The sequence below is a fragment of the Neomonachus schauinslandi genome, chromosome 14, assembly GCF_002201575.2.
Source record: "Neomonachus schauinslandi chromosome 14, ASM220157v2, whole genome shotgun sequence".
Classification (NCBI taxonomy): domain Eukaryota; kingdom Metazoa; phylum Chordata; class Mammalia; order Carnivora; family Phocidae; genus Neomonachus; species Neomonachus schauinslandi.
Genome location: NC_058416.1, coordinates 49,325,175 through 49,332,587, shown reverse-complemented (window position 1 = coordinate 49,332,587; position 7,413 = coordinate 49,325,175).

Below are 7,413 nucleotides of genomic sequence, written 5' to 3'. Positions count from 1 at the left end.
GTTTATATTGACCATAATCTATTTAAAGGAGAGAATAATATGCATACTGTAATTTTCCACCAGTTATATGTAATTACAATTATTTAGTTTAATTACTCCTAGAAATACCCTACTCAAAAGGGTAGAAAACAGTAACTCTTTTTTTCTTCATGCAGTCTCTCTTTCTTGGAGATTATTAAAGCATTAGTTTCAAAAAGTAGAAAAATACTTTTAAGCAATATTAGTTATGTCTTAAATTTTTAATAGTTCTTTGAGGAGATAAATTTTGGCCAAGCATCAGAGATTATAAAATTCAAACTCCTTAGAATAAGAAAATTGCCTTTCGTTATTTTCATTCCTAAAAATAAAAATAGTCTGTGGGTCTGTTAGCATATGGTAACACTTGTCAGAACTGCAGACTTGACAGATTTATCCAACTTACATTTAGTAGGGTAGGAGTAGGGGGGAAATCTTAAGAACAACAAATTATTTTTGAGTATATATAATTAGGAGTGATTATTTTGGGAATATTTAAGAGGGAGGAATACCTGTATTTGCCCATTATGATGTATATATATATGTTATGTAAGACTTTGATAATTTATTTCTAATTGTAACTTGTAGAACTGTAAATATTTAAATAATTTTTCCTGGAATATAATGCATTTGGAAACTAATTCATGTCTTTACATATATATTTTTATTTTTTTATGTTTTTGCAGGTGCACAAAAGCTTTAAACAAGTAAAATCTAGACAACAGGCTCCCTGAAGTGTTGACAGCCCAACTTAATCATGAACGTGATTCAAAAATGTTAATAAATAAACCAAGGTATTGTACAGTTATAATACCCGCCCCCCAGTTTTTCAAGATCAAATTTGTTTTAGGAAGTTATATTTAGAATTTAAATAAAGCTACTATATTTGGTTCCTAAACTGATTAAGCAGATATTTCTATGAGCTCTTCTTCCATTTCCTTCCCTCTGCTTTCCTCTCCCTTCCCCCATCCTCTCCACCAAAAGAAAAAAAAACAAACCCTTATTCAGCATTAAGTTTTTGCTTATTCAGTATTGCTGAATAATTTTTTTTTCTGGCAACAGCCTTTGTGTTATATTTCCTGTATTCCTAAATTAAGACAATAAGAATTCAGTTTTTGATTCCCCTTTGTTGACTGTGCTTTTTATCTTTCAAATTGTTTAATAAGAGAGAAATCTAGATTATTGGCCTCTGCAAAAAAAAAAACCCAAACCATATTAAATGACTGTATAAAAATGTTTATCATATAACACTATCTTGAGATGTATGTTTTAAAAATTTCATTAAAAGGTTGTTTTTTTTTTCTATTTTTAGGAGGCTTTTAGTTTAGAAAATATTGCCTTTTTTATCCTCCCTATGTCCAAGAAAATTAAACATTTGCTTAGGATTAAGGATTTGGAGCTGCTGTTTTAAGGAACTCTTGTTCTGTCTAGGCATAGCCCAAGACTGCATGTCTCCTTTTGGATGTTGGAACACATTTGAGTAGCCTGGCATTTCCAAGAGAAGGCAAAGATCTTCCTGCTGAATTCTTTTGAGACCAAAAAGAACAAGAGGGTCATTACCACTTCAGCGTGGTCCCTGTTTGTGCCTTGGTGACCATGCAGACCCTGGAACCTAGTGTTGGCTTAACATTTGGGCCTGGAACATCTGGAAAATGATCAGAGAGGGAGTGGAGGAGATAGAAGAGTGGGGAATGGTTGCGTTTTGTTACACCAGGTGCTAGGAGTTAGCAACATCCCCTGTTTGATATGGGAGGCAAATTCTGTGGCCCAGGAGTTAGGCTTCAACAATTGAAGAGGTCAAAGGACAGCTGAGTGGGGTCAGTGAGACACCATGGGGTGTATTTTGTTACTTAGTAAAAGGAGCAGCCTCCTAAAACCTTAAAGGATTCTCTTGAAAATCTGTGTTGTGAAAAGGTTTTATGAGTCTCATGGCAAAAACTCCTGATTTATCTAAGGAATGCTTGCTTTTGTCTAATGGAAGGATAATCCTTACCAAATGTTGGCAACTACTATAAGAGTCAATATAGGTCTGAAAGAACAGTGAGGGTTTGAAGTATACTTTGCTTTCCAAAATGTTTATCATTTTAATGTTTGTCTCTCAGTGAAGAATTTTGCACTGTTGAATTACCACCCTTTTCTTTCCTCAGAGCCAAAAGTGGAGGGTGGGGGAGAGACTGGTAAGGAGCGAGCCTACATTAATTTAAAGATTATTCGAATGAGCTTTTGACTGACCCACAAACAGGACATTACTAACCTTTAAAAACACCAAAGCTTGTTAACTCTGAAAAGTTACCTTAGAATTTATTTTAATGTATAAAGGGAATAAATGGCACATGAAACATAATGTTTCTAGATTACAGAAGAGGTTTTAAAAATTTAGTTGTATTTCGTAGAAGTGGGTATCAGTTGATGAATAACCATAAACCTGTGTTTCTTCCTGAATGTGTTTCTTGTACATTTTATAGTAGTAAGAAGAAAATCAATGTCAGGGTCAAGAATAGAGAATAAGAAAAGCAAGTATAATAAAGAATTTTTCTTTTTGAAGGGAAATGGAAAAGGGGCAGGGGAGGAGGGATCCGCATGTTGTGAGAGCTGTCTTTACCAGGGCCCATGACCTCAAGATACCACTTCCATGATTATGGATACCTTTGAAAGCTGTTGGCCACCTGGCAGATAGGTAGTAAAAGGGGACTGTTAGAGGAATTTGGCAGTATTTTGATGTTCCAGTTTATTCCCTCCATACATGTACAAATACATAGAGAACATATATTACTATATATACAGTAAGGGGAAAAAGATGAAATGATGACTAGTATATAATAGGCTTTGTTATGCATTTTCTTACTAATTTGTAAATTTACAGTATTTGTGAATTACACTTGTGTGTGATTTTTTTTCAATCTCTTAATAATTACTTATTTTAAAGCAACATATGCATAAATGTAAGGCTCAGCATGCATGCAGTGTGCTCAGTGTCTATTTTCTCAAGGTTAAAGTGCCTTTCAACAACTAATTTAGAAACCTAAGTGTAGTGACTGATAATTGCCTAGAGAAAACCCACAGCTGTTTAAGTAGCACTGAAATTGTGGCAAAACTGACAAATACAATTAGCAATGTTAATAAGATAAGAAGATGGAAAGACAGAGGCAGATGACAGAGTGGAAAGATGAAGGTAGCAGAAGTAACAAATCCATATAAGAACACAATGTTCACAGTTGCTTTGAATTTCCAGCACTTTTTCATCTAAGCTAAGTCCTTTTACTTCTCTCTGAATTACCAGCAGAATGGGTGTTTTGCAAGTTAAAAAATTCAGATAAATTTTTTCAGTCCCTAAGTCACATCTAATTTTGAAAGAACATAGCTGTTTGGTTGTGATCCTCTCTAAGGAAAACAATCAGATTTTGCTGATTCTACCCAATTTTATCTGTGGTGCTTTTTAAAAGTCAAATTTAAATATACTTCTATTTTACTGTAATTATTGTGAATTGGAATTTCTTTACCCCACTTTGCACCGTTATAATTCTTATTAGTCATCTAAATACATTACAAAGAGACCAAAGAAGCCCTGTTTCTGGATCCAGGGACCCAGTATTACCAGAACAAAACAAAACAAAAACCTGCAGAAGTCTTCAATATATGATTACTAATTATATTTATCTGGTTAATGTTTATAGCTCACTTTCCAGACAACTTCTTGGGAAAACTAAGTGGGGATTGGAAATTAAGAGAAATTAGGTGAATGTTCTATGAAAAAGATTTAGTCCTCTGTGCTCTTCCCATTATACTTTTTAAAGCATCCAATGAAATTTGGAAAATTATTAATGGTTATCTTTTGAAATTCTACTCTGCATTTGGGAAACTGGTTTTTTGCCTCTGGTGTTTTCTGCAGATTTGAATAATTGCTGTGATAAATCCCCACAAGTTTGTTCTCTGAAACCGTAGAGACTCTGAACTCTCTGAGTGTGGCAGCCTTGATGGATGCGGTAAACCACACTTTGGAAGCATTTCTGGTTATTTAATGTTTTCTGTTCTGGATTATTGACTCTTCTCCCTGTTGAAAAATTGGTCTCTGGTGACATGGTCGAGGTCACACGTTGCCTATTATTGTTTTGCTTCTTTGATCTTAAACAGGGATTGCCTCTGGTAATTATACTAGTTCCAGAGAGTCTTGATGAGATGTGTTTATTTTACAGAAGAATTTCTGGTATTTCAAGGAAGAAAGTAAAGATTTCCAGTAGAAACATGTACCTCTTCATTGCAAAGAAAAAATAGCATTGTACTTTATCTTTCAATTATGACACTTTTTAATAATTATTATGAAATTAGTTTGCATCTTACAGTATTTACATAACAATTTAAGACAAATATTGGTAGAAATGGTTAGTTTTAGAATAAAGTTAGTAGGGCAGGGTTTTTATTTCAGTACCTAAAATACTTTTGGCTTCAGAAAATGTCAAAAGAGATTCATCCAGATTTAAATGTACAGAACTATTAAAAGAGGTTGGAAATTTTGTCTTTTAATCTATTTGCATTTTCTAAAGACTTTCAGCAAACAGGATGAATAAAATTGAAATAACATACTTTTGTTTTGAATGCATGGTTAGCTTTGTGCTTTTTTGGAATGTGCTTGGGAGAGATAATATCTCTTCAAATTCATTTAATGTATAATTAGATAAGACACACAAAAAGCTCAATGTATTCATTATTTTTTTTTTTACTCATTCTAGTTTTAAACAAAATATTTCCCCTAACAACTCATAATCTAATGGGAGAGTCAGACACTAGACTCAACTAATTATAATCAAGTGCAACAAATGTCAATTTCAAAGAATAAATGAAATGCAAAAAGAGCACAAAAGAGAGAGAAATGTGAATATATGCTTGCTTTTAATTTTGGATTATAGACTGTGAGAACTTGCAAGAACCATGTTTGATTTCCATTATCACTGTTGTCAGTGATTAATTTTTTTAAAGATTTATTTAGTTGAGAGAGAGCACGAACAAGAGCAGGGGGAGAGGGAGGGGCAGAGGCAGAGGGAGAAGCAGACTCCCCACTGAACAGGGAGCCTGATGTGGGGCTTGATCCCAGAACTCTGGGATCTTGACCTGAGCCAAAGGCAGATGCTTAACCGACTGCACCACATAGGTGCCCCAATGAATATTTTTAATAGAGAAAAGCTGTATGAGCAGTAATGCTATATAACAAGTAATTTTCTTTTTTTTTTTATGTTTCAAGTTCATATTTAAATTCTAATTAGTAACATATAGTGTAATATTGGTTTCAGGAGTAGAATTTAGTGATTCATCACTACAAGTAATTTTCTTTTTTTTTATTTTTATTTTTATTTTTTTAAAGATTTTATTTATTTATTTGAGTGAGAGAGAGAATGAGAGAGAGCACATGAGAGCGGGGAGGGTCAGAGGGAGAAGCAGACTCCCTGCCGAGCAGGGAGCCCGATGCGGGACTCGATCCAAGGATTCCAGGATCATGACCTGAGCCGAAGGCAGTCGCTTAACCAACTGAGCCACCCAGGCGCCCAAGTAATTTTCTTATACAAAGAATCTGATAACTGTGAGGGACAATAATGGTTTGTATATGTGACTGTAAAATTTCTTAATAAATAAATTGTATATAGTACCAAATAGCAGCTTTTGGAACTTTTACATTGATGGCTATTTGTTCCTAGAACAATGCCCCAGAATCTATTGTAATGCCTAATACATGCAAGGGAAGAAGTGCATCTTACTTTTCTTAGTATCTTCAATGTAGCACAATGCTCAAAAACAAAACAAAAACAAAAAAGCCCAACCTATTACTACTCTTTTTTTTTTAAGATTTTATTTTTTTATTTTGAGAGAGAAAAAGAGAGCGAACATGCACACGCCTGTGAGTGGGGGGCAGGGGCAGAGGGGGAGAGAGACTCTCAAGCAGACTCCACCTTAAGTGTGAAGCCCAAAGCAGGGCTCGGATCCCAGGACCCTGAGATCATGAACTGAGCCAAAATCAAGAGTCAGACACTTAACCGACTGAGCCACCCAGGCGCCCCTATTACTACTCTTTTTTCACATTTATTCTGTGCCAGGCACTATTCTAAAAATGTTATATGTGCATTAAATCTTATGTATTCTCACAAAAATCTATGATATTGGTTGTATTACCCCATTTTACAGATGAGAGACTAAGTAACTTGCCCAATATCATATATGTAATGGGTATAGGATTTGAATTAAAGTCATCTGACTCTTCAGCTATAGGATTTCTATAAGTGCTGCTTGGCTGGATGGATAACTGTTAAAAGTTTGGAGAGTAAGTGACAACATCATAGCGTAAAGGTAACAGAAAACTGACAAGGTACACGAGGTTGGCTTTTTTAGTACTATGTCTGGCACACAGACAAAAAAATTGGGCCTTAAAAACAAAAACCTCGGGCTCCTGGGTGGCTCAGTTGGTTAAGCAACTGCCTTCGGCTCAGGTCATGATCCTGGAGTCCTGGGATCGAGTCCCGCATCGGGCTCCTTGCTCAGCAAGGAGTCTGCTTCTCCCTCTGACCCTCCCCCCCTCATGCTCTCTCTCTCCCTCATTCTCTCTCTCTCAAATAAATAAATAAAATCTTTAAAAAAAAAAAAACAACAACAAAAACAAAAACCTCAAATCAAACCCAAATATACACACACACCACAAACAGAATGTATCATCTTCATGCTTACCTTGTTTCTATGTCAAATAGCATGTCTTAGTGGGGGGAAAAAACATGGACTTTAGTCTAAACTTGAATCCTAGTTCCAAATTTATTTTTTTTAAGATTTTATTTACTTATTTGACACAGAGAGAGAGAGCACAAGCAGGGGGAGCAGCAGAGGGAGAGGGAGGCTCCCCACTGAGCAGGGAGCCCGACGTGGGGCTTGATCCCAGGATCCTGGAGTCTTGACCTGAGCTGAAGGCAGACGCTTAACTGACTGAGCCACCCAGGCGTCCCCCTAGTTCCAAATTATAAACCAGATAACCCTGGCTTGTTGCAGAAACTAGATCAGTTGTTCTCTCTACCTGTCCCTATTCTGAGTTTACTTGTTTCTTTACTTGTTCCTCCATCCTATAAATGGAAGTTAGATGTAAGGATTTGACTATATTCAAATCGGCAGAAATACTTCCTACGTAGTGTGTGTGCTTCCTATTGTCTCTTGTGGGGAGGCTCCTGATGCCTCATTGCTTCACTATTAGTGTTGCTAAACTTGAGCTGTGGGTTCAGGAGGTGTCAGCCTTATCCCTGTGTTATAAAGTTCCCCCATTTATTATCGTTGCCTAAATGAATTTTGTATTAAGGTTTGCAAAGTGGTAGTTTTATAATTCTGTCATTCTTTCCACACTTATTAGCTGAAATTCTTCATTAAAAATATTAA